This window comes from Anabrus simplex, chromosome 1, assembly GCF_040414725.1.
Source record: "Anabrus simplex isolate iqAnaSimp1 chromosome 1, ASM4041472v1, whole genome shotgun sequence".
Lineage (NCBI taxonomy): Eukaryota > Metazoa > Arthropoda > Insecta > Orthoptera > Tettigoniidae > Anabrus > Anabrus simplex.
Genome location: NC_090265.1, coordinates 1,001,487,396 through 1,001,514,998, shown reverse-complemented (window position 1 = coordinate 1,001,514,998; position 27,603 = coordinate 1,001,487,396).

Genomic DNA, 27,603 nt, shown 5'->3' with positions numbered 1-27,603 from the left:
TTATCGTACCGGGTATAGTAACAGAGATATTCGTGAATTTCAATTTTTGTAACTAAGTCCATATCAACGCCGAGCCACGAGAAAATGGGTGAACATAATTTAATGAAAATCGGAATGAAAAGTCTGGGAATAAGATGCTACCGTCTAGATTATAAATAATATTTCATTCTCGATAGATCAAATGGTAGTTAAGGAGAAGATTCCTACAATTTATTTTTTAAATACATGTGGTATTACATACCATAAATAAAAGGTTAAAGAGAATACATGTTCCATCATTCATGTCTTAAACAGGTTTTGTTCTTTGTTTTTACAATTGCATCAGGTCCCACCGACACAGATAGGTCTTATGACAACGATGGGACAGGAAAGGGCTAGGAGTGGGAAGAAATCGGTTATGGCCTTAATTAACGTACAGTCGTGGCATCTGCCTGGTATGAAAATGGGAAACCACGGAAAACCGTCTTCAGGAATTCGAATAGTGGGGTTCGAACCCACAAACTCCCGAATACTGCACACTGGCCACAAACATTCGATTGCAGCTATCGATCTCGGTGTATACAGTTTTACCATACCGACTATAATAATAGATTAATGAATTTGGACTTTTGTTACTTAGTCCATTTCAACGCCAAGCATTGTTAACGGGGAAATATTGTTTAGTAGTGTTAAGTGGCGATGGTTTTTGTCCTGATTGTCTTAAGGTGCAAAACCGTGTGGTCATCGGTCCGCATCGACAAGGAAAAATGTGAAGATGATTATAATAGGAGAAAGGAAATCATAAAGGAACAAGCGCTTCAAGAATAAGACGAGGAGTCATGGAAGAGGAAAGGACTCCCTTTACATTGGATGCTCTAATATCCCAAAGATGGAAGAAAACTAAATGTAAAGGCCTACGGTATCGAAAGATCATAAAACTGATCAACAATAACATTGTATTGACCATTGTTATGTGATTTGTCGGCTCTGCTGCCACTCATCTCCGATAGATGGGATTACAGCTGCGTCCCGAGTAAAACAGCATGTCTGCATATTGGAGGAAAGTAGCTGGTTAGTCTGATAACTTTGCACATTCTATACGCCTGTCCCGTCACCGACGGGTACTTCAGCTAGTAAAAAATATAGAAGTACACCCATAAAGAAGCCTTTCTTTATTCCTTTTGCGACTAGTTTTTCTTTTCTTGCTTCCTCTTTCGGTATATATCTCTGTCAGTTTCTTCCTGTGACTCATTTAATCCTTTATTCTCCTCTACTTTAGATTTAACTGCCCTCTCTGAATTTTCAATCTACCACTCCTTCTGGCGTCTTATATAACACAGGACTCTCCTAGCACCTGATTTGCATAGTTTATAATGAAATTTGCATTGCGCGTCCAATAATTTTGAACATTGTCTGAACAGTTTCATGCCTATTTCAACACCAATTCCTCGAAACTAATTCCTTGACACTATGTTTTACACATCGTCTTCTTTTAAAGGAAACTACTTGAAGTTCTTTGGTCCTTGCTTTGAGAAAATCTTACCGATCTGAACTTCATCTCCATACACATGGTTTGAAAACTTGAAATGTACTTCACCTAATGGAAGATTTTCCTCACTGTCATTCCGATCTCATAACAAAGCATACACCATAGTCTCCTTCCACGCACCCACAAATGACACCAACCGGAAAGACCTGGAAATAGTTTTACAATTCTGGGACTCCTGAAAAGAAATGCTAGACAATATTTCATCTCATCATTCCACCATAATCAGGGGTGAGTTTAATGCACAAGTTGGCAAAGAACGAAACTACCGAAGGATAGTAGGCCTTTACCCAGCACACAAGAGAACAAACAAGAATGAAGAGGGCCTCATAGAACTCTGTGACCAGTACGACTTGGTCTTAAAATCAATAGCCTTCAAACGCCTCCCCATGACCTGAAAGAGCCCAAACCATATGCTAGGCGAATTTCAGATTGATCAACTGGCTATAGAGAGACAATATAATAGAGAGATACTAAAAGTCAAGGTATTGCGAGAAGCAAACATAGACTCTGATCATTACCTTTCACTTTTCAATGCTAATTTTCAACCCTTGACAAGAACAGCAAAACCTTCAAGGAGCTCTAGAAAACCCAGGTTCAACACTCTGCGACTACATGATGAAAACTGCGTCTTTCAGGATACACTCAGGAAGAATACATCGAAAGAAGGTTGGCCAGCACTACAGAAAGCTCTTCTGGATGCCGTCCACGAAACTATCTCCACTACGTTCAACAAAGGCAGGCACCCTTGGTGGACAACGGATTGCGACTAGTCCATAGAGGAAAGGCGTAGAGCCTGAATCAGGTGGAACCAGCACAAGAATGAAGCCAACCATGAGGCCTTCATTACGCGACGAAAAGCAACGCAAGCACCGTATGCAGAGCCAAGAGGAATTAGCTACCAACCCTGCTGCAACAAGCAGAAGAAGACTTCCAGATAAATAACTCCAGAGACCTGTACAAGGGACTCAAGAAACGGTATACTGTTCCTACGTTACTTTTCCGTAAACATGACGGGAAGATTCGACTGAACAACAGGGACTACACCAATATTCTTTCAGATTAATTCCAGAGGTTCCTCAAAATAGGAGAACCTAGCGAAGGACTAATCTTTAGTAAATTCACAGTGGCTTGCAGACTGAACGCTCAAAGACATCCCAGTCGAAAAAGATGCTATTTTGCTTTACGTCACACCGACACAGATATGTCTTATGGCGACGATGGGACAGGAGAGCGGCCGTGGCCTTAATTAAGGTACAGCCCCAGCATTTGCCTGGTGTGAAAATGGGAAACCACGGAAAACCATCTTCAGGGCTGCCAACAGTGGGGTTCGAACCCACGATCTCACAGCTGCGCGCTCCTAACCGCATGGCCAACTCGCCCAGTAGTCAAAGAAAAAGGACGTATATATGTGTGTATGTAATGTATGTACATGTGACAGCAACTATGGTTATCAGCATTTTACTTCATAAGCCACGATTTTTAAACACATATTTTGGCAATCAATAGTCACATGGTTAGGAATCCATTCTGAATAGGAACTGAAGAGATAAAATAAAAACAAACATGCATGCTTGTAATTTAACGTGACTTGATATCGTGACCATAGCTGCAGAATCTGCAGTCTTATGTGGAACCCGAATCAATGCAACGTGACTTAATTTCTACCTAGTGCATTGGTCAGGGTTTGATCCTGAGCCGCCTTTGGTACAAAAGCAGTCACGATATCAATTGGTTTTCCCTACCCCTCGTGTGAAGTATGTAATTGCTAATTTTGGTTAAAAGGGCCTATGACATGTCTTACCGTTACTTCAGAAAAAGAGGAGGAAGAAAATATGATGATGATGATGATGATATGTCAATTGTAATACAATAATAATAATAACACGTGTTTAATGTATGTTTAATTAAATCCTGTTTTGAAGGACATACTATTACTGAACGTATTGATAAAGAACTCACTTGCGTCTCTCATCCATAAACTCTCGTAAATGTTGACCAAATCTGCAAAGATTCGATCCCATAAGCTGGCCACAGAACGTGAATGGTGCTCTTACGACCTACCCTGCTGAAATATATTCAAAGAATAAAGAAATGAATTACTGCTGTCACATTCTATGCAATGCAATAAACCACCGCAACGTATTAAAGAATCTTGTGGTTTAGTGGTGTAGAGTTATTGGGAGTAACACTCAGCTGTACACTCGCGGCTTCCCTTGCGGGTCTGTAGGTCGGGAAATACGAAATACGAACAGTACAAGTAAGTGCAGATCACTGGTTTTGAAGTAAAACAAAACCGCCCTCTCTAGCCTCTTGTTCTGTCGTTAATAAAATGCTGGATATTTTCATTCCCTTCCTCTCTTATTTGTTCCCTTTCTCATTTTTGCATACCGGACAATAACAATAATCTGGCTAAGATTCAAGCCCGCTTCCCAGAATATAATTGGCCATCTCTGCTCAAGTGGGTCTTACTGATAATGGACTCCATCTGTTTGGGCGCTCTGCGGAAGTATTGGCTTATTGCCATCCATATATTACCGGCCTAGCTGCTGAACTTTCCTCGCAGTGCCTGCTGAGTTCGACACCGCCATAACTCACGATGAAGATGGTGCTTCCCTCTTTGTCTAACCCGGGCCTTGAATATTACACACTAAAGATACCTCATTAGTGGTCTCCGTGTGTGTGTGTGTGTGTGTGTGTTTCGAGTTACATCTAAATTATATGAGCGTACCGTACAAATGATTTATTGATAATTAGAATAATACGAACCACAATACGAACAACAACAGGAAGGAGAATAAGAATAAGGTTATTGGCTTTACGTCTCAGTAACTACTGTCTTGGTTTTCGGAGACGCCGAGGTACTGGAATTTTGTCACGCAGGAGTTCTTATACGCGTCAGTAAATCTGACACGAGGCTGACGTATTTGAGCACCTTGAAATACCACCGAACTGCCAAGTTAGGGTCAGAAGGCCAGCGCCAGAACCGTCTGAGCCATTCAGCCCTACAGAATAAGAATAAAAAATGAATAAAAATAACAAGCTTTTTTCTTGCTATTTGTCTCACACCACGTCTCATGACGACTGTGGGCTAGGGCAGTGAAGGAAGCGACTGTGGCCTTAATTAAGGTTAAGCGCAATCATTTGCCTCGCAACAAAATTGTGAACAATGCAAAATCATTTTCAAGGCTAATGGCAGAGGGGTTCAAACCCACTATCGCTCGGATACACGCTCACAACTACGTGAAATAAATCGCGCAGCCAGCTTGCTCGGTAAGATAACGAGAATAAGAATAAAACTATCGTGTGACTTCTGCTGTCAATCGAGATTTATTTGGTGACTGACAGCCAAGTGGCATGAACACCGAAACGGTCGTGGTTCGAAACCCGGCCAATCCATGCAGAGATTTTTAAAATGAAAATGTACATTCCTATAGTTCGAAATCCACGTCAGACTGGAAGTCCCGTGGCTATGATCACGACATCAACAGTCACGAAAAGCTACAATCTTATTTATTTATATTGATTTGACATCGCTCGATTAACTTGCGCGTATTTCTTAGATGTTCGCTATGCTGACTTACTTGAACGTCGAGAATTACTGCAGTTTTGCCAGTGGACACTCGATGTGACTGTCTGAGCTCGAAACTTTCAAGTCTTCATGATGTAACAGACATTATTGTTATTATTATTATTATTATTATTATTATTATTATTATTATTATAATTTATTTTTTTATTTTTTTTGGGATCGTTTCAACCTCTCGTGGGTTACGATTACACAACTTCCTTGACTGTTGATGTTCTTTCTTTTTACGCCAATACTCCTTCATTCTCTGGCTCGCTTTTGCTCGTTCCTCATCCGAGAACACCCTTCTTGTTCTCCTGGGTTTTTCTACGAATAGATCCGTCACCTCCGTAATTTTACTTCTTTGTAATAGCTCCCTCCTCAATGACATATTTTTAAGATCTTAATGAACTTCTTTCAGTCCTGGTACTTGGGTCTTTCTTCTGTCCTAGAAGATGAGGATCTAATTTACTAGGCGTTCCGTTCTATATTATTATTATTATTATTATTATTATTATTATTATTATTATTATTATTATTATTCAACTCTGTTTCTCAAACGTGTTATACATATAGAGCAGCGAAGTTTGAATGAACTGCCTGTGAACAGTAGCCATTGATCTGTGGAGAAGATATCTTTACCTTGTTGTCGAAGTATCGGATGGCTATGAGTGAAGTGTGGAACGCTGATCCATGCTCTCGGACAAAAGATCCGCTGGCGAAGCAAGACTCCATTTGTCAGACACTAAATAGCCCAGCGCCTTCCGCCCGATGTAATTCTTTGGCAGGTCGATCCCACCATTGTCCGGAGCGCTGTTGGCAGGACTATTGACCACTGATCCCGCCTGCCAGTCAGCAATCACCAGCGCGTAAAGGTAGGGAACTCAGTCTGTGGGCCTGGGGCCTGCTGTGGAGAATAGTCATCTACACTATATCTACTGCAGGTTTAACTGCAGTTACTTTTACCCAGTGCAGTGGATAGCAGAAAACACTGTCTGTACATATATTTTAACCCGCAAATAGTATCAAAATATTTTAGTTATATGACTGGTTTCATGGTGTCCGTCAGACCTTGTCTACTATTAAACTAAACAACGTTTTCTTAATTCTGTTGCTGTTTTTCGAACTTAATTCCTTTAAAAACATGTTTTCCATAACGCCATTGGAAACTCGAAACAAGATTTCAAACCCAGAAGAAAGAACAAAAAGAATAAAATGAAGCTATAAGAAATTGGACCCTCCAATTTTTATCAAAAATCTAGAAGTTTTTAATGTATTCTCTGTTGTGCAATTTTTTTATTAAATACCTGTAATAGATAAAAGGAAGAGAATTCATGGAAAACTCATAACATAAATTTACATTTTTATGTCCAGTAAATAACTACAAATTCAGTTCGACCTCGGAAGGAGAAGGGATGGTCGTAACGAAGTTTGGCAGCCGTCTCACACACGCACAATACCAGCTGAAGGTTAATCCTTACATACCCATGTTATATCCCCAACATAAACCTGAAATATTATTGTATATATTTATGGAAAATGTAACAAAATATCATAACGATATGAAATTAATTAATAATTTGAGTTAGAATAGTTTACTTCTTGCTGCACACAGAACAGGATTTTCAGGACATATTTTATTGTTTAAACATGATTTTATAAATTTTAGTTGTGTTTTTTTTAACATAAATTCATGCATGCCTTATTTTCTGATAGATCATCCAACGAGAATCATGTATCTAGCCTGACATATCTGATACAGCTTTCGCCTGCCTAGTCGTACGCCGAATTAAAGACAATGTCTGGAGATATCGAGATATCCAGTTCATCATCATATCCATTGCTTTCATCTAATGCCCCTGCATACAATTCCACACAGTAGCCTAACTTGGAGAAGTTCGCACTTGGCGAAATATCACACTGTCTCCCAAAAGCATGGTCCACTGTTCTAGGTTTTAAAAGGCATAAGGCTGTACCATGGCATACAATTAATAAAGCAGGTAATACGGTTGTGTTATCTACATATTTTCTCAAATTTCACTATTCACCTGGCCTTTTAATATCAGTGCCCAATAGTTCTGTCTGTTAGCTTGCTTTTCACCAATGGATTAATAGGAATCTAAGTTAGCAAACAGACGTATAAGTTCTAGATTCTACAAATTAAACATCACAATATCGTATTCAGCTTATCGGCTCTTCTAAATGGTCAATTACTGGCTGCCACGGCACTGAATCTTGCAGTCTACGTGTTTGAAGATACTCTTTCGATTTATTAGAAGCAACGTGGTTAAAAATTACAGTAGCCTGTAATAATAATAATAATAATAATAATAATAATAATAATAATAATAATAATAATAATAATAATGACGTATGTCCTCCGATGAGGCCTGGTGTAGATCCTTTTATAGTAGATGGGATGTAGCAACCTGCATGTCTGTGGGGATGGGGCCTTACCTAAGATAAATTCTAATTATGACGACCTAACCATAGAGCCAGACGACTTAATCAATTAAGATTAAAATCCCCGGGACTCCCTGGACAAAAGGCTATTTCAATGGCACGCCGTTCGGATTTGGGTTGGAAGCCATTGCTGTGGTGACCCATTCCCATATTTAAATTAAATAATGACGTAATTACTGTAATTAAATAATTGTATATAATGGACTAATGACATTGTATTCTGACATACAAAATGCTCGGTAGTTGGTTTCTGATTACAGCACCTGTATCGCATGTCCTTATGAAAGGCTCATCAAAAACGAATGTTTGTAGTTAATTACTTACACAGTAGCAAACTTTTCGACTACAAATTTCGAGGGATTGAAATGTTCTTGTTAATGTTTTGTCTAGAATTTATCATTACAGATTTAGTTCCCTTAAGTTTACGGCCTTGAATTATAATTAAATCGAGAACTGACAAGTCATCATATTAGACGGTTTTGATATTTCTCTACAATTTCGGATGGTTCGTAGAATCTCTTATCAGCTAGGCACTCATTCAACAGTCCGAAGGAATTGAAATCAGTGGGATCAGGACAGTAGGAAGGATCGTCCTATACAATAAAGTTTCTGCATATGAGAACTTATTTTTCAAGTGTCTTTGTATGTGGAGTTTTCAAACTGACATTCCCATCCCTATAGTATGGAATCTATGTAATACTGGGTGTGCTGTGACCATTATCGCGATATCATCACTCACGTAAAACTTTATATATATATTTTAGAATTTTGCTTTATGTCGCATCGACACAGACAGGTCTTATGACGGCGACGTGAGAGGAAAAAGGAAAGCGACCGTGACCCTAATTAAGGTAGAGCTCCAGCATTATTCTGGTGTAAAAATGCGAAAACACGGAAAAATAACCTCAGTGCTGTCGACAGTGAGGTTCGAATCCACTATCTGCCGATCGCAAACTGATAGCTACGTGACCCAAGCCGTAAGGCCACTTGCTCGGTTTCAGATTGTCTAATTTTTTGAGATGCTCAGATTGATTTCATTATTTTTAACTAATAAATTATTAATGATGAATCTAACACACAAAATTCGAAGGTACCGATCTTAATTTGATAACTGATTCTAAAGGATAGATTAGTAAAATAGCTTGTACACTGACTGACAGAGCAAATGCAACACCAAGGAGGAGTGGTTCGAAAGGGATGAAAGTTGGGGAAAAAACAGAGTCGGCACGGAAGTATAATTGATGTTTATTTCAAACCGATATGCAGGTTACACAATGCGCACGGCATCGACTCAGTAGGATGTAGGACCACCGCGCGCGGCGATGCACGCAGAAACACGTCGAGGTATAGAGTCAATAAGAGTGCGGATGGTGTCCTGAGGGATGGTTCTCCATTCTCTGTCAACCGTTTGTCACAGTTGGTCGTCCGTACGAGGCTGGGGCAGAGTTTGCAAACGGCGTCCAATGAGATCCCACACGTGTTCGATTGGTGAGAGATCCGGAGAGTACGCTGGCCACGGAAGCATCTGTACACCTCGTAGAGCCTGTAGCCTGTTGGGAGATGCGAGCAGTGTGTGGACGGGCATTATCCTGCTGAAACAGAGCATTGGGCAGCCCCTGAAGGTACGGGAGTGCCACCGGCCGCACCACATGCTGCACGTAGCGGTGGGCATTTAACGTGCCTTGAATACGCACTAGAGGTGACGTGGAATCATACGCAATAGCGCCCCAAACCATGATGCCGCGTTGTCTAGCGGTAGGGCGCTCCACAGTTACTGCCGGATTTGACCTTTCTCCACGCCGACGCCACACTCCACACTCGTCTGCGGTGACTATCACTGACAGAACAGAAGCGTGACTCATCGGAGAACACGACGTTCCGCCATTCCCTCATCCAAGTCGCTCTAGCCCGGCACCATGCCAGGCGTGCACGTCTATGCTGTGGAGTCAATGGTAGTCTTCTGAGCGGACGCCGGGAGTGCAGGCCTCCTTCAACCAATCGACGGGAAATTGTTCTGGTCGATATTGGAACAGCCAGGGTGTCTTGCACATGCTGAAGAATGGCGGTTGACGTGGCGTGCGGGGCTGCCACCGCTTGGCGGAGGATGCGCCGATCCTCGTGTGCTGACGTCACTCGGGCTGCGCCTGGACCCCTCGCACGTGCCACATGTCCCTGCGCCAACCATCTTCGCCACAGGCGCTGCACCGTGGACACATCCCTATGGGTATCGGCTGCGATTTGACGAAGCGACCAACCTGCCCTTCTCAGCCCGATCACCATACCCCTCGTAAAGTCGTCTGTCTGCTGGAAATGCCTCCGTTGACGGCGGCCTGGCATTCTTAGCTATACACGTGTCCTGTGGCACACGACAACACGTTGTACAATGACTGTCGGCTGAGAAATCACGGTACGAAGTGGGCCATTCGCCAACGCCGTGTCCCATTTCTCGTTCGCTACGTGCGCAGCACAGCGGCGCATTTCACATCATGAGCGTACCTCAGTGACGTCAGTCTACCCTGCAATTGGCATAAAGTTCTGACCACTCCTTCTTGGTGGTGCATTTGCTCTGTCAGTCAGTGTATAAAACAGTTTTAATAATAATAATAATAATAATAATAATAATAATAATAATAATAATAATAATAATAATAATAATAATAATTCACCCTTTTGTGTAGCAACTGTGAAGCACTCGGTATCAATTTTGAACTTTAATTCTTTTTACTACGTGCTCGACTAGTGAAAATCATATCCAAAGTAGCTAGAATTCGATCCCAGCATACTACATGACTTGTAATGGTTCTGGCTTGAGCTAATATATTTAAATTACGGTATACAGATTTTACGTGTACTATAATTTTTGGTCTGTTAGCTATTTGACTCAATTATATATTGTATTTCTGGTTCCAAGCAGAAGGAACAAATTAATGCCATATTCAAAAGTAAAGAATTTTACTGAAACAAGCAGATCCAGGCTTGTGTTGTATAAGAAGCAATAGACGAGTATAAAAGGGAGGAGGTATCCTACACGAGGACTGACTACTTCCCGGAATAAAACGGTCTAATATTTGAGTATAGCGGGTAGGCGCACCCTGAGAGGAGAAGGAGAAGTAGACATTTGCAGGATGATCACGCAGGGCTGGCTATTTTCTTTAAGCAATAGCCGGCATACAAATGGGGTTATCAATATCAATTTGGGCGCACCAGCGACCACGAGAATCAATTCTCTCCGTAACCGCTCTCCGATTGGCTAGGGATTATCTTTATAGGAGTCCTCCTAGCGATACACGAAATTGCAACCGCAAGAGCAGACCACAGAGACTGACCCATAAAACTGCACTTCACCAGCCATCACCGTCGAGAGGACACGGACAATGAATAATATCTGGCAACTTCAGCTTCCTTCGCCTTCACATCCATCGTAGCGCTTGACACCGTTTATGTCTCGTCCCATGAAGATTGACCATAAAATTCTATAGTAAGTTGACGACAAGACCCTTTACACGAGGAGGTCATTGATATGGTATCCTGATACTGATTGCCTTACGGCTAAACGGTGTAGAAAACGTTTAAATTTGAAATCCGAAAAGTGTTCTTTCCATGAATTTAAGAATAATGTGTTGTCGTATATGCGTGTATGTTCATAGCCTTTAGATGGTTAGTGCTTCTATGAAAATTGTTATAAAATGATGTGATTTGATATAAAATAAGGCTACTTGGCTAAATGATCAGTGTCGAAGCTTTAGTTTCAGAGGACCCCTGGCTCGATTCTACGATAGGGCAGGAATTTGAACACACCTGGTTAATTCATCTGGATCGGGGACGTATGGTTTATATTTGTCTCAATACACATCTTTTCAATGTGAAATAATACAGTTCTTACATATTATAGTATACTTGATATCAAAATACCATCTCTTTCTAAAAAGTGCTATGTGATGTCCTTTCATTACGCAAACATTTTCCTGAATACCATAACATTTTTGTGTTGAACATAACAAACGCTCTTATTCTGATTTACTGATCCATTCATTTGGTAATTTAAAGATGATTTTACCCCCGTATGGCGCAACAGCCCCGAAGCGCCGTGGACTACCAAGCGACTTCTGCTCAGCCCGAAAGGCCTGCAGATTACGAGGTAACGTGTTGTCATCACGATGAATCCTCTCGGCCATTACTCTTGGCTTTCGAGACTGGGACCATCATTACCTCAGATAGCTCCTCAATTGTCATAACGTAAACTGTGTGGATCTCAAACTAGCCCTCAGATCCAGTTAAAAATCTATGACCTGGCTGGAAATCGACCCCGGGCCTCCGGGTAACAGGCAGGCACTAACACAGCGGAGCCTGCACAAAATGCTTTACAGTAATACTAAATTATAACAAACCGACTCAGGAACGTCTAACTCCTAAAGGATATTCAAATAACAGAGGAAGATGCAAATTTGAGAAACATTAGTACCACATACGTAAAGCCGTGGAGTTCGCATCTTTTCTGGGCGCCAAATAGTAATTTTAACCGGGAGAAAATCGACTGATAATTTCCATGGAATTAAATTACTTGATATGCAAAGACAACTAGCCATTTTGGGATTACACAATATCAATTATTCAAGCAGTTGATTCAACACCTTGAGTCTAGATATGCTACGCCTACTCGTAAGCACTAAGAAATGACACCCTCCCAAAGAAGTAAGAGCAAGAGTTAAATATGAGATGCAAAATGCAGAACGCATACCTGTTACAACGGATTTTGTGAACATGATCACCAACCAACGACTACCTACTGTAAATAACACCGTTCACTTTGTAGACCAGGACGGCAAACTTCCGCATATGCATTGAAGCGATGCTATTTGAAGAAGTGAGATACACAGATGAAAATATTTCAAATTTCATGAAGAAGACATAAAATTTGGGTTTATTGGATATAATAGTAGCTGTCATTTATGACAATGGCCTTAATGAGGTATGTGGCATGACTTACGGAAAATTTCTCAAAGCTGCACAGAAACGTCGTTCTCTTCCACAACACCACTGATTAAAAATGAAATGTCGTATGGCTTTTATTGCCGGGATATCCCAGGACGGGTTCGGCTCGCAAGGTGCAGGTCTTTCTATTTGACTCCCTTAGGTGACCTGCGCGTCGTGATGAAGATGAAATGATGACGAAGACAACACATACACCCAGCCCCCGTGCCGTAGGAATTAAAAAAATAAGGTTAAAATCCCCGACCCGGCCGGGAATCGAACCCGGGACCCTCTGAACCGAAGGCCAGAACGCTGACCGTTCAGCCAACTAACCTACTCGATGTAATTCAATTCTCCATTTGCTAAACAGACTTCAAGAACCGAAAATAGCCGTTATATTCACATCTGTGATCTCACCCTTCCAGTAAATATTAGTGTACCGTAATGGGAACATACGCGTTTATTGTCGAGCTGAGTAGCTCAGACGTGTGAGTGCTGACCTTCTGAGCTTAAATTGGCAAATTCGATCCTGGCTTAGTTCGATAGTATTATATGGTGCTCGAATACGTCAGCGTCGTATCGGGAGATTTACAGGTATGTAAAATAACTCCTATGGGACAAATACACGTTGGTGACACCGAAAACCGAAAAGTAAAACGAACAACATTATTTGTATTTATTTATTGATAATATATTACACTTTTTGATCAAGCAACAGTCGCCCTAAGTTCTACTGCAGGGACAATATCCGAGACAATCCCCATTGTGAACATTGTCATATCTCGTCTTCAGAATCCATCACCCACTGGGTCACAAATTGTAAGAGTAAGACATTCATTACTGTATGCAATCATGGAACTACATACCTCAATACAATTGTGCATATTGGGTGTAGTAAGTGAGATTGAATCATGATGGAGCAAAGCTAATGCAGTGAGCTCTCAGTTGCATTTAGCAGCTATCTGTAAGAAATAAATCAGCTCCCGGGCGAAAACAATCTTTATACTGGTCTGTTTTGAGACCAATTTTGTTTTACGAGAGTGAAAGGAGGGTAACCTCAGGATATCATATTCATAAGTGAACTGACACTAAGAACACGACGAAGACCCAGTGCGGTGGATTTGGTCGAAACTAGCAAAAACTGCCAGTAACTGGACCCGGGCCTCATACAGATAACAAACATATAAGAGACGCAAAGAAATGAAAATATAACAGTAATAAGGGCAAGAACTTTATTATGGAGAGGAAATCAAATAAAGGTTGCATAGGCAAAACAAGAGGGCCAAAAATCAAATAGGTGTTATTAATAATATGTGGCCCATAATCAAAATACACAAGATTCATTGATTATAGCACCTTCACACACGCTTACCTTCATAAAAGACGTGATGAAAAGTTTGGTATAAGGACTTGGCATCTATCATAATTACTTGAAGAATATGAATTCAGGTGAGTACAATCCATTTCTTTGCAGCGAATTAGGTCTAAACAACCATAACTTTAGGGAGTAACAGCACCTAATCATAACATTCTCCCTTTGAATTCCTCAGATAAGACATAAAACGCTCAACAATAAAAATCACGTCCCCCGAGAATACAATATCATTAAGTAAAAGAGCTTAAAACGGGAGAAGAGGAAAGGGTGCACCGAGCTCATAAAATAAATGCAAAGAGAAAAGGGTAAGTTGCCATTGGTTTATTCCAAACAACAAAAAATATGAAAAGGCAACCTGCAAAGAATAAAACATATTAAACTAGAAAATAGGTAAAGAAAGCCAATGACGGCAATGTGAAACAATAAATAAATTAGGCACAAAAGGTATCACGAATCAAGCGTCAGAACCACCCACGCTCACACAGAGACCAAGGGGTTAGATCGCCGAAATAAATGGACGTATAAGAACGTCAACGCACAGCACATAACAAAATAAACAACCGCTCTCGAGCTTAGACAATATGAACCAGAAAGTGGTTCATTTTAAAGAGACGGAGTGTCTCCAACATCAAAACACACAGAAACAGGCCAATCGCGTTGTTAGCTTGTATTCATACCAAGTCTATGAAGTGGACATGAATTACACAGAACACGCGATAAAATAATACAACATGAGCTCAAGCGGAATGTTAATGAAGCGACATGAGTAAAAGGTCTCGGCCGGCACACAGCAAACAATATCATAAGTTAGATGTATCAGATACGAAAGTAGCGAGAATGATCCCTGGTACAAGCAGATGGGAACAATGGCATGAGGGTACAATGAGGAGATTAAGGCTAAATCAGCAATGAAATCGATTGCTGAAGCTGTGCGTATATTCGGCTTCGATGGTGGGTAATGTGAGGCCAATGGAGGATGATAGGTTACCTAAGAGAATAATCGTTTCAGTCTTGGAAAGTAAGAGAAGTAGAGGGAGACCAGGACGATGGCAGCTAGAGTACGCTTCTAATAATCCAAGAAAAAGAGTGTGAAACTAAACGGTACCACATCTAGTTACAAGTAGAGGAATTTAGAGGCGTTTATTAAATTCACGGAGGCTTGCAGACTGACCGCTGAAAGGCATAACAGTCAATAATGATTAATATACGCACGCATATATGCAGGCCTACGTTAACATAAAAATGCATATTTAATAAATGTTATATTTTGAAAATCGTATTTTAATCTTTTGTAGGAATAAACGTATCCGAGTGTCGACAAAGACTGGCATCGATTTTTCTCCATACTATTTGCAGACATTATTTTAGTTGATGTTCTTAACCTCTATGGTAGTTCGCTTGCGAGAATTTCAGCCTAGATTATTGTTATAGGGAGATGGAAGTTGCACCCCGTACGAGCAGTATACACGCAAGTATGATCCTATGTGAACGATTGAATACAATACATACTCTGTAGTGTGTGGGCCTAGCATTGCATCCTGTGGGATCGAGCCAAGGTGTTCTTATTTTCTCATTTTCCGACATTGTACGTAGGCAAATATTTTAGTAGTGGCAACCATTTATTTTCTAGATCGCCTACATAGCTTACGTACAAGATTTTATATTTTACAGACTTTCGATGTAGCCACCAACATTGCGTACAACATGTTCTCTGTGACGCGGAAGCCTGCGAATAGCAGTCGACACTGCCTAATTTCTGGATATTGCAAAGACAGCTATCGATTACCTTCAGAACCTCTTCAAATCTTCGGAAGCGAATACCACGCAGTGGTTCCTTCATTTCAGAGATTAGGTCAAAGTCGCAGGGGCACTTCATAAGTAACTTACCCCTCATTTTGCATAACAGTATAAGGGCGCATGCATCAGGAGCGGTGGCTGACTTGTTCAAGCGCTGGGGCTGGGAATTGTTCTACCATTCACCATTCTCTAAGGATGTAAGTCTCAGGGACTTCGACCTAATCCCTAAGGTGAAGGAATCACTACGTGTGATCGATCGCTCTCTTTGCAACACCCAGAGATTACGCAGTGCTGACGGTATCCAAAGGCTCCAGCGTGGTTCGGAACACGATGCACCCAATGCTAACCGTCACACTGAAGACCTGCCAAACACAGAACCTTGTAAGTAGGCTATGCAGACTGTCTAAGAAATAAATAGTTGCCATCACTAAAAATTCAACTTATGTATAAAATTGGAGGATAAGACAATGTGATCAAGTTATATATTTTAATTAAGGTCTGACTTAAGTAATAAAAGTAATAGTAATAATAATTGTTTTCTGCTATGATTTGTAGCGTTTGGTTATTACAATATGGTCGATAGACCAGAATGTGTCTACTGATCGGAAACACAGATTTTCAACAGAAGGCAGACAACAGAAACATTAAGAAAACGCAAAATCACGAGGAAGCTTCTTATCCCAAACTCACCGACGATCAATATAGACTCAGGAAAAAGTAGGTAATCAGAAAATACACAGACATTGACAGATTAAAATCTTACGGACGCATCAAAGGAATGAGACTTAGAAAACAAGTGATACAATTCTATGAAAAAAGGTAAAATGAATAATAATAATAATAATAATAATAATAATAATAATAATAATAATAATAATAATAATAATAATAATAATTCAAATAATTCGATTTGATGTCATTTATACTGCCTAGGGTTCCGTTTCGGCATCCTGTTTTTTTCCACAAGGAAACAAAGGAACAGGATCCCTGTTGGGTGATCTTCAGGATGGGAGGGAAATCACTGTCTAATTTAAAATGCTCGCAGGTTTGTTAATTATTCACCGGTTTGAGTTTTCTTTTCTGTTTACAAGTGATCTTGAGAACATCTTTCGGTAGCACATCTCCATCATTGAGACATGAAACAAATGGTGGACAAGAAATTACGTGATCGCACAAAGATAGCTTCACGTTTTAAATTTTGGATATCTGCCGTCATGGTGCAGCAATGGTGACGAAGTCTTCACGGTCCACATGCTACACTTAATCCCAACAAAATTGTCTCACACAATTAATGACAACAGGATCGGTTGTAAATGCAAGAATAGGTGGACGAGCATCGAAAGTGCGATTCACCAATCATCTTGCGGTAGTAGGATATTGTTCGCGTGAAGTTCTGATAAATCAATGCTCTATGCTTTATGTAATGTGTATCCTCTAGGCACACAGTGCGAACAGTTTTGAAGAAGGAACTGAACTTTCAGACTTGAAAACCTCTTCAAGTACAAGAGTTACCCGAGGAGGACTGTGATAGGCGCATGGAATCGGAGAAAATAGGCTTTCTTGGCACTGCGACGGGATGGATCTCTTTCATAACGTTATTTGGAGTGATGAGGCCGGTCTACTCGTTGATGGTTTTGTGAATCGATATAACTGTCAATATTGAGCAGAACGCAATCCAGATAAAACAATGGTAAAGTGCGAAATCAACCAAACGTGTCTGTACTTTGTGGAATGACCTATATTTTACGAGATACCATGAACGCTGAACGTTATCTGAATATGTTGTGAGAGGAAGTTTGGTCAATGGTCGCCCAATGGGGTAATGCTGAAAATGTTATTTGTCGTCAGAACGGGGTCGCACCCCACTTCAGACATATCGTGCATGACTGGCTGAACGAACACTTTCCAGGCGTTGGTTGAGACGACGGCGGCTACATGAATGGCCTTTAAGAAGTCTTGATCCAATGCTAAGCAATATCCTCTTGCGGAGATGGATCATAGACAAAGGCTACCGTACAAAATTAGCACACGGAGGAATTACAGGAAGGTATAAAATCGGTGTTAGGAAAGGTTTCGCAGAATTTACTTCCAAAGGTCTAGGCCTGGGAACGAAATGACCGTGACCTTATTTAATTTCCGTGATGCGAAAATGAAAAACCACGGAAAATCTTAAGAGCTGTCGACAGTGGGGACTGACATATACTTACGTTTACAACGCCCGGTTAGCAACACAGATGCCTGCGTAGAATTTTAGTGTACCACAACGATTTGTGTTAACTTGGGGGCAGAATATTTGCAATAATGTTGTTACCGTTTGAAACCAGACAGTGAATTCTCACCCTCCATATGTAACTGAGTTATAGTCCCAGGTAAAGCACAAATGCGTCACGATAGGTCTTTTACTTTGAGTGGATGATACTGAGTGCCAAATTAACATTCTTGCAGCTTTCAAAGATCCTACGATCTCTGCGCGTTTGAGGCTGCGAACCTGGAAAGTAACGTCCGACCCCTACAGCTATATTACAGAGTTATAGCTAGTGCACTATCTAGTAATTGCAAAGCTCTGTTACTATAATGAATAGAGCGACGCTATATTACGTTCAGTTTAATTACCTGCGACCAGTTATATGAACTCTTAAAATCATTCCTGCTCTCAAACACCATTATTGCTTGAACATCTCCGTCCCTCTTTTGTGAAGTTCGAACTATCAGAGAGCTGCTGAAGTTCACATAGTATTGCTCGTTTCTAACTACTAACATTCGAACAGCGTCTACTCCTCCACTCTGGCCTTTGGGAACTTGGCGTAACTCCGTGAAGAAGGGACTCGAACTGCAAAGTAGCTATTATGATTATTGTTATTATTATTTCTCTTACCAGCATCACTATCAGTTTCAAAAGAAGCAATCGAAAAGAAGCGAGACTGAGAAATGTAAAATGAACGACAAAGACATAGGTGGAAGAATTCTTGTTCTTGTAATGACTTCGTCATCTTTGTTTACACTCAATTTTGGCGGTGAATTTAATATCTAAAGGCAGAAAACCCATTTTTCTTTTATGGTCGTTAATTTTTTCATTGTATGATAAAAATGTCCAGTAATGAAACACATTTCAAAGGGACTAATAAAATTGCCTTCTACGTAAGATGGTCATTATTATTTCATTCGAAAGAAAACACCTCTAACTGCTGAGATGACGAAGTCGGAGTAAAGACGATGCTCTCAATATAGCCGGCGGTAAACACTAAGTCGACCGACGGTCTATGGAGACATGGAAACCCGCAGGGTGAAAATGAAGTGAAGAAATAGCAGGCTACTTTAAGGACTCGTAAAACTTTTATTAATGCAATAATAAAGTTGGTCTCCGGAGACTGCTCTGTCTTGTGACAAGAAGAAACACCACAGTGTGCCCTGCGGGCATTAATCAAGGCGTGGAAACGTGGCCTATGAAGGCTTCGTGAAGTTAACGTACGCGGTATGATGTTGAGAAAACGAGCTAAATCATTCTGGGGGCACGATGTCATTGATCAATGAGGCGGGCGTTCTTGTCTCAAAATAGTGCATTATTATACACCGAAAGCGTATTTCACTTGGTTGGTTCAGTTCCGTTCTTGGCCTCTTTACTTACTATTTCTTTTATGGGCCGATGATCTAGATGTTAGGCCCCTTTGAACAACAAGCAAGCAACAAGGAACTATTTCTTTCTGCATTGCACCAACACAGACATGTCTTATGGCGGCTGCGGGATAGGAAAGGGCTAGGACTGGGAAGGAAATGACCGTGGCCTTATTTAATTTCCATGATGCGATAATTAAAAACCACGGAAAACCTTCTTAAGTGCTGCCGACAGTGGGGATTGAACTTACAATCTCCCGAATGTAAGTTGATAGCATCACAACATGAACCGCTGAGCCAACTTGCTCGGACATACTTTTCCTCTTTGTTTGTTTGTTTGTTTGGTTGGTTTTTTGTTTGCTTGGTTTTTTGTTTGTTTGTTTGTTTGTTTGTTAAGGCAGTACTGGGAAATGGCTCAATAGAATTTCTCAAAACTTGGTATTTATATTCAGGGATATCCTTATAATACACTCGGCCATAGCGTATATTATTTGATTACTATACAGGGGTGAGTAAAATAGCGTTGATATTAGCTGTAACGAAAAACTATTCGAATTAAAATTTTAGAATATATAATTTCCAAGCACTTACTTTTCTAATCATTTTACCGTGTGAAGAATTTTTACGGAGATGGTCGTGATTATTACAATTTCCACTGATGTCCAATCATTTCGACAAATATCAGTTTTCTTTGATTCTTGTAAGTAACAAAAGTTTTTGAAAATGACATTTTCAATATTTTTAACGTATGAGTTATGATAGCATAAATATTAAAGAACTTAGATTTTTATAACTAAGTCCTTTAGCAAGGACCTCCCTTAGACAAACCTGCCAGGACGGTTAGTGTACCTAACATTAAATGGGATTGCAGTTCTTTTCAAAGACTTTAACCCTTGAATATTGCTTGAATTACAAAAGTGATCAATCACTACCATGTATAAACTTTATTTCATGTTTTGTATGTAAAATCAGGTTTTTATGTTACCTCGTAAAACGCCGAAGTGAGTTGCTAAGATGGAATTGCGATGACTTTATGAGCCCAATACGGTGGGTTCAATTATACCTCAGACTGTCTGACACAGCATTGAGGCCTTTCGTTCAGACGGCCCCGGGCTCGAATTTCGGACGGTTCGTGAATTAATTCTTCTGACTCGGAGGGCGTTTGTGTTTATCACAACATATTCCGAAAACACACCAAAATACCATCCATGACAGAAACGCGCACTACATCAGCCAACACAGGGTTGGTGCCAGGAAGACCAACCGACCATAAAACAGAGCCAAATCCACATATGTGACACAGTTCGCATCCGCGACTCCACAGGCGTGAGAAAATCGGTAAAATAATAATAAGAAGAAGAAGAATCACGGCTCAGTCCAGTGTTATTTGAATGTGTTCAAGTAAGCGAGTTCCGTGTCGATAGATTGTCGGCAAGTAAAACAAGTCCTGTGAGACAAATTCTGAGCATTTCGACGTTTCCCAAAGCCATTTAACTTTTTAATGGTACATGGAGCTAAGATTGTGATGACAGTAAAGCAAAATCATTCACTTATTCTACTCAAACTAAACTCAAACTATGTTTTAACAAGGAAAATGAATCAAGTAACCTGTTCATAAAAGTCGTTTAATGAGACGGAGAAGTCACCAAATAACAGTCCAATATCTGTAGGCTATCTGGAAGAGCCCAAAGCACTTCAAGTCCTGTGTAGGCAATGGTTTTGTAGGGTTATTTCTGTATTATATAAACCAATTATACGATAATCATTCAAAATCTTTTGGCATTCAAAATATATTATAAAGTCACTTGAATTCATAAACAGTTGGTTCCGATTCGTATGAAGTTAGTTACATATTTTCCAGTTTTTACACCAGGTTTCCAAATCTGTATAAATAAAGTTGTAGGAGGTCAGCGGTCTGAAAATTCGTTCATTTTGACAGATTATTCGTTTCAGGTCAACACAAAACCGTATAACGGTTTTTAGCTTTCTTGTCTGTTTATTTGATTGTCTCTCTGACTATTTGTTTCACTGTCATGGGTAAAAGGCTAGATAGATCTCGACCAAACTCCATATTTAGAGTCTACTCATCCAGAAGCAGGTTTCGATTAGCATACGATTTAAAAATCACTGAATAGACTGGGGGTTACAGGAAAACCACACTATTTATTTAATACATCTCATAGTTTACTGATTCTCATTAAAATCTCTAGACCCTATATGAAAAGTATCTTCATCTTAACCCTCAAATTGTGAGATCAATCGAGTGGACGTAAATTGAGAGTTGGGGTCAAAAGTGGCATCAACATAAAAATGTAGTAAATGTACGTGAAAAGACCAAAGAAACGGCGACAGTCGAAGAAGTATTCATATAGCTTATTTGCATATGATTAATTGAAAGAAAGATAGCTATCCACCAAACACGAGAAATAATTGCAAGATCCTAGAAAATGCTGATTTTCATATTTAAAAATGGTGATTCCAAAATTCATAAGAAGAAATCAATATTAAACCCTATCGGAGTAGAGTAATAGGAAACATTTTTTGACTTTTCTTCGATTTTGCAAGTTGTGAAAGTATTTTATAATCTGTTCTGTGGACACTCGCGACAAACAACGGAACGGCAATTTTGGCACACTCGACGGCTTCATGCGACACAGTACAGTACTGGTTACCCCGATTCTGCTTCAGAACTTTCAAATTAAAACTCAGGACCGTTATCCACCCATCTCTAGCATTACTCTTCTAGTAATCATGGTTTAGTACACTGTTCACTAAGTCCGAAAAATTGGGATCCGCGGGAGAAATCTTTCCACGAGAGCTAGAGGCCATACTAAAACCGAATATAAACAGGTGAACTTCAGTGTTTGCATGAAGAGTAGATGTTCTTAAAAATTTTCAAGGAAAGTAAAATACATTATACTCACGCAAACGGTGAGGTGGTGTCAATTATGCACCACTATTATTCAGCGCTGGGTAGAACAAAGACGGACACCATTAGTAAACAGCCGCTTCAAGCAAGTATTATTCCGAAGATGAGGCACATGTAAAGTAACAGTTAGGTAGGTAAACTAGGGATATGGTAGGGGTGTGCAGTATGACTAATGCCGTAAATGACTCCACCTCACTGTTTGAAAATTAAATCGTTTTTGTTATATATATAATCCCGCATACTTTTCAAATTAAGGAGAAAATTACTATTTGCTACGGGTTTCATGCTCAGCAGAGAGTGACGGACATCCTCGAAGAACGACAGCGAATCTATTGGTTGTCATGGGAACTTTTCAGTCTGCTTGCCAGAAGAGAAGTGACGTAATGCAATTTTCGTCGTCACTTCTCTAAACTAGTGGTTGTCTGTTACTTAAACGGTGAGAGAGGCGTCAAACTCGAATTCAGCGGGAGGTTACAATCGTTTTCGAATTGCACTAAGCGGTGCTATTAATATTTGAAGAGTATCGTAGAATGTAGCACATTATTTCACACTATAAGTTGTTATCTGGCATTTGCTTGTTACAATTTTCACTCTATGTGTTCCGTTCTCTTTTTTACTTTGTTGCCTTTACCTAACCTCTTTAGGTTTATCATACCCTGCACGTAAATTTTCCTCTGTTATCGCTTTCAAAAATAGGTGATTCGTATGATCGGAATTTAGTGAGGTACATTTCAAGATTTTTCAATACATTCACATGGTATTTACATAGTTGTACTATCCCGCTACTATTACCCTATATTCAACTACTGTCAACTTTATTAATTGTCTTATTTATGCCTTAATTTTCCCGTATGCATGCGTGTGTTAATCCCGAAACCTGGAATCTCCTTTCGTCGAGTCGAGTGATACTATGCAATATCTCTTTCGTGAAATTTTTCCTTCGTAGTTTATGAGTTCTGCAATTAAGTCACATAATGTACTATTCTCAGCGGATTAGATGTTGCCGTCTAAGTGAAACATCGTTGGATGGAGCCAATAGAACTGGAAGAAAGGTCATTTAATTTACACGAGGAAACTCAACCACTGAGAAATATTTGAAGGCATTATCAGAAGAACGATTTGATATACGTCATCAAACAAAATACAGATTCGGTGATTCAGATAATGTACTGTTAATTGGAACTTAATTAGAATCAGTGGGTAGTTTGTGATAATTTTGAGAGTTGGTCCCTTCTACTACGATCAATAAAATACGAGCTTCCCTTAGAAAATCATCACTCGAAGCTTAAAAATACAAGTCCACATCTACAGCGGACTTTGGAAGAGAGATGCTGAGAGTAGGCCAGGTTCAGCTCTCAGAGATAACAACATTGGAAACCTAGGCGTCTGAGGCTGCTTTCAATAATGTTGGTTTACATCTCAGGGTTTATGAAGACACCGAAGAGCAGGATATTTTGTGCCACAAGAGTTTATTTATGTACAGGTAGATCTACCGACACGAGATTTGCAGCTATCCAGCTTTCAACGTGTGAAACGTCTACCTATACCACCGAAATGAGGCAGGTTCAAACCTACTACCATGGGGACAGCTATCCTACGCCCTACCATCTAACACATTTAGCACAACAAGAATGAATCAGAGCACGAGGCCAGGCTCTCCGTCGATATACTTAAGAAGTGCGCTGGCCGATAATCAGTGTGTGATACTGATGCTGATCATGAGCCAAAGTTCCCCTCTCAGTGGATTAGATAGTACCGTATAAGTGAAACATCGTTGGTTGGATCAAATAGAACTGATATAAACTTCATTTAATTTAGACGAGAAAACCCAACCACTGAGAAATATTTGCAGGCGTATCGACAAAACAATTACCTGTACGTCATCAAAAATGTCCGACTCGTTGGCTGAACGGTCAGCGTACTGCCTTCGGTTCAGAGGGTCCCGGGTTCGATTCGCGGCCGGGTCGGGGATTTTAACCTTAACTGGTTAATTCCCACTGCACAGGGGCTGGTTGTATGTGTTGTCTTTATCATCATTTCATCATCATCTCGACGCGCAGGTCGCCTACGGGTGTCAAATAGAAAGACCTGCACCTGGAGAGCCGAACCCATTCTGGGATATCCCGGCAGTAAAAGCCATACGAAATTTAATTTTCATAAAAAATAATACAGATTCCTTAGCAGAAATAGAAAGGATGGCCAGCTGAACAACATAGATTAAGGACCACTGATGTAGACAACAAAATTTAAATGTAGATAGAGAATGACTATCAAGTCATTAAACTAGAAAGTTATTAGAAGATTAAGCTCAACCTCAAGTGAAGTGGGATGTATTACTCTTTCATTAACTAGAAGGCGTTGCAGTGCATTAGCATATGTCTCTAATCGATGCATTGAGCACCTCAAAACTGATCTCAAATGGAAGCACGAATTAGAAGGAATTTTAATAGCTTTATAAAAATTAATTGGATTCCGTGCTTCATTCATCATAATCTCAAATTTCTCAACAAAAAGGGACACAGTCAAACTTTGAACATTTCCTTCAGTATGTGAGATCCTACAATTGTGCATTCCAAATCACTGGGTGCTCGCTTGTGAAGGAGCTGAAGATGGCTAGAATCCATGCTAAATCCTCAAGGTTGTCATTCAAAGTACTAAAAGCAGTCGATAACGGATAAGGTAGTCATGTTTCTGGCCTGGGAGGAATGTGACAAACGAGGCTTTCCAGAGAACGACAGACTCCTCTAAATACAATATCTGCCCCTTTTTGATCTTAACAAATTATATTAATGCAAGACGAGATGAACTACTGACATTTATTTTGTCAGCTGTCTGATCGGTTTTGCGAAGGTTTGGACTGTAGGTTCAGTCTTTATAAGAACTCACGAAATGGCACGAGGGAAACCTCCAGCTTCATGATTCGGTACTTCAGCGACTTTCGAGGCCTAATAACCTTTCTGACGGGTTGTATAGTCGTATACATAGTGTTGCGGGATGCCATCATCTAAGTCACTGTTAGTTAGTTCTTAACCGAATGAAAAAAGGAACACGCAGACACTAGAATAATGCTAAACGATGCCGCCGTCAAAACATTACTGAGTCTTACATTTTAAACATTGTTTCCCAAATAAAAAGAATATTAAGTGTACTTAAAAGCTATTGGATATAATATAACATTTTATTGAATACTAGGAATTCGAACAGACTAACTTTGGGTTTGCCAAAGTAAGGTTCAAACCCTCGATATTTAAAGCGCAAGCTTACAACTACAAGTCAAACCGCGTAGGGACTGTGCTCTTTTACGCAAATATATTGAATTTTCTTACTATATTATACACTGACTGACAGAGCAAATGCAACACCAAGAAGGAGTGGTCAGAACTTTATGCCAATTGCAGGGTAGACTGACGTCACTGAGGTATGCTCATGATGTGAAATGCGCCGCTGTGCTGCGCACGTAGCGAACGATAAATGGGACACGGCGTTGGCGAATGGCCCACTTCGTACCGTGATTTCTCAGCCGACAGTCATTGTAGAACGTGTTGTCGTGTGCCACAGGACACGTGTATAGCTAAGAATGCCAGGCCGCCGTCAACGGAGGCATTTCCAGCAGACAGACGACTTTACGAGGGGTATGGTGATCGGGCTGAGAAGGGCAGGTTGGTCGCTTCGTCAAATCGTAGCCGATACCCATAGGGATGTGTCCACGGTGCAGCGCCTGTGGCGAAGATGGTTGGCGCAGGGACATGTGGCACGTGCGAGGGGTCCAGGCGCAGCCCGAGTGACGTCAGCACGCGAGGATCGGCTCATCCGCCGCCAAGCGGTGGAAGCCCCGCACGCCACGTCAACCGCCATTCTTCAGCATGTGCAAGACACCCTGGCTGTTCCAATATCGATCAGAACAATTTCCCGTCGATTGGTTGAAGGAGGCCTGCACTCCCGGCGTCCGCTCAGAAGACTACCATTGACTCCACAGCATAGACGTGCACGCCTGGCATGGTGCCGGGCTAGAGCGACTTGGATGAGGGAATGGCGGAACGTCGTGTTCTCCGATGAGTCACGCTTCTGTTCTGTCAGTGATAGTCACCGCAGACGAGTGTGGCGTCGGCGTGGAGAAAGGTCAAATCCGGCAGTAACTGTGGAGCGCCCTACCGCTAGACAACGCGGCATCATGGTTTGGGGCGCTATTGCGTATGATTCCACGTCACCTCTAGTGCGTATTCAAGGCACGTTAAATGCCCACCGCTACGTGAGCATGTGCTGCGGCCGGTGGCACTCCCGTACCTTCAGGGGCTGCCCAATGCTCTGTTTCAGCAGGATAATGCCCGCCCACACCACACACTGCTCGCATCTCCCAACAGGCTCTACGAGGTGTACAGATGCTTTCGTGGCCAGCGTACTCTCCGGATCTCTCACCAATCGAACACGTGTGGGATCTCATTGGACGCCGTTTGCAAACTCTGCCCCAGCCTAGTACGGACGACCATCTGTGGCTAATTGTTGACAGAGAATGGAGAACCATCCCTCAGGACACCATCCGCACTCTTATTGACTCTGTACCTCGACGTGTTTCTGCGTGCATCGCCGCTCGCGGTGGTCCTACATCCTACTGAGTCGATGCCGTGCGCATTGTGTAACCTGCATATCGGTTTGAAATAAACATCAATTATTCGTCCGTGCTGTCTCTGTTTTTTCCCCAACTTTCATCCCTTTCGAACCACTCCTTCTTGGTGTTGCATTTGCTCTGTCAGTCAGTGTATATTTTAATGTAGATTTCATTAATATGTTTACGGCATTATATTTTCATCCATATGCCATATACTGTAGGTTAAATTAATCTCTACACTAATTACGAAGTCCAGAATTCGTCGATATCAGGTTGAATAACGGTGAGTTACTTGTCCGCTCCATTCACAGTGCTCCATTGGTCTCGGACGGACGTGTACGAATCAGCCCAGACCACGATTGATTGACCATTAGTGGTCCAAGTCGTGTCCCTTGAGAATGCTTTCTCCAGAGGGACCTCACAACTCTAGATTCATCTTACTTTACGACCGTGAGGTTTGGTGGTGAGGACAGCCAAACAAAGTGCATAATATTACTCTCGCTTTTTACTGTCTTTCAAACACTTTTCAGAACGCTGTTTATGGCTCCGGTTAGATTAGTATCTGTACAGGTCGGCCGATTCCTTTTAGGATAGGGTAATAGGCCGTAGTCTACCATTTTTCAGTGCATAATGGTTATTTATCAATATCATAATTGGATATTTTTTAACTATTTTATTCATTCTCCATATATTTTGTCATACAACTGCTATAAGAGTTGAACTTTCTACTTCACCCAGAACGACATGGGTTCGATTA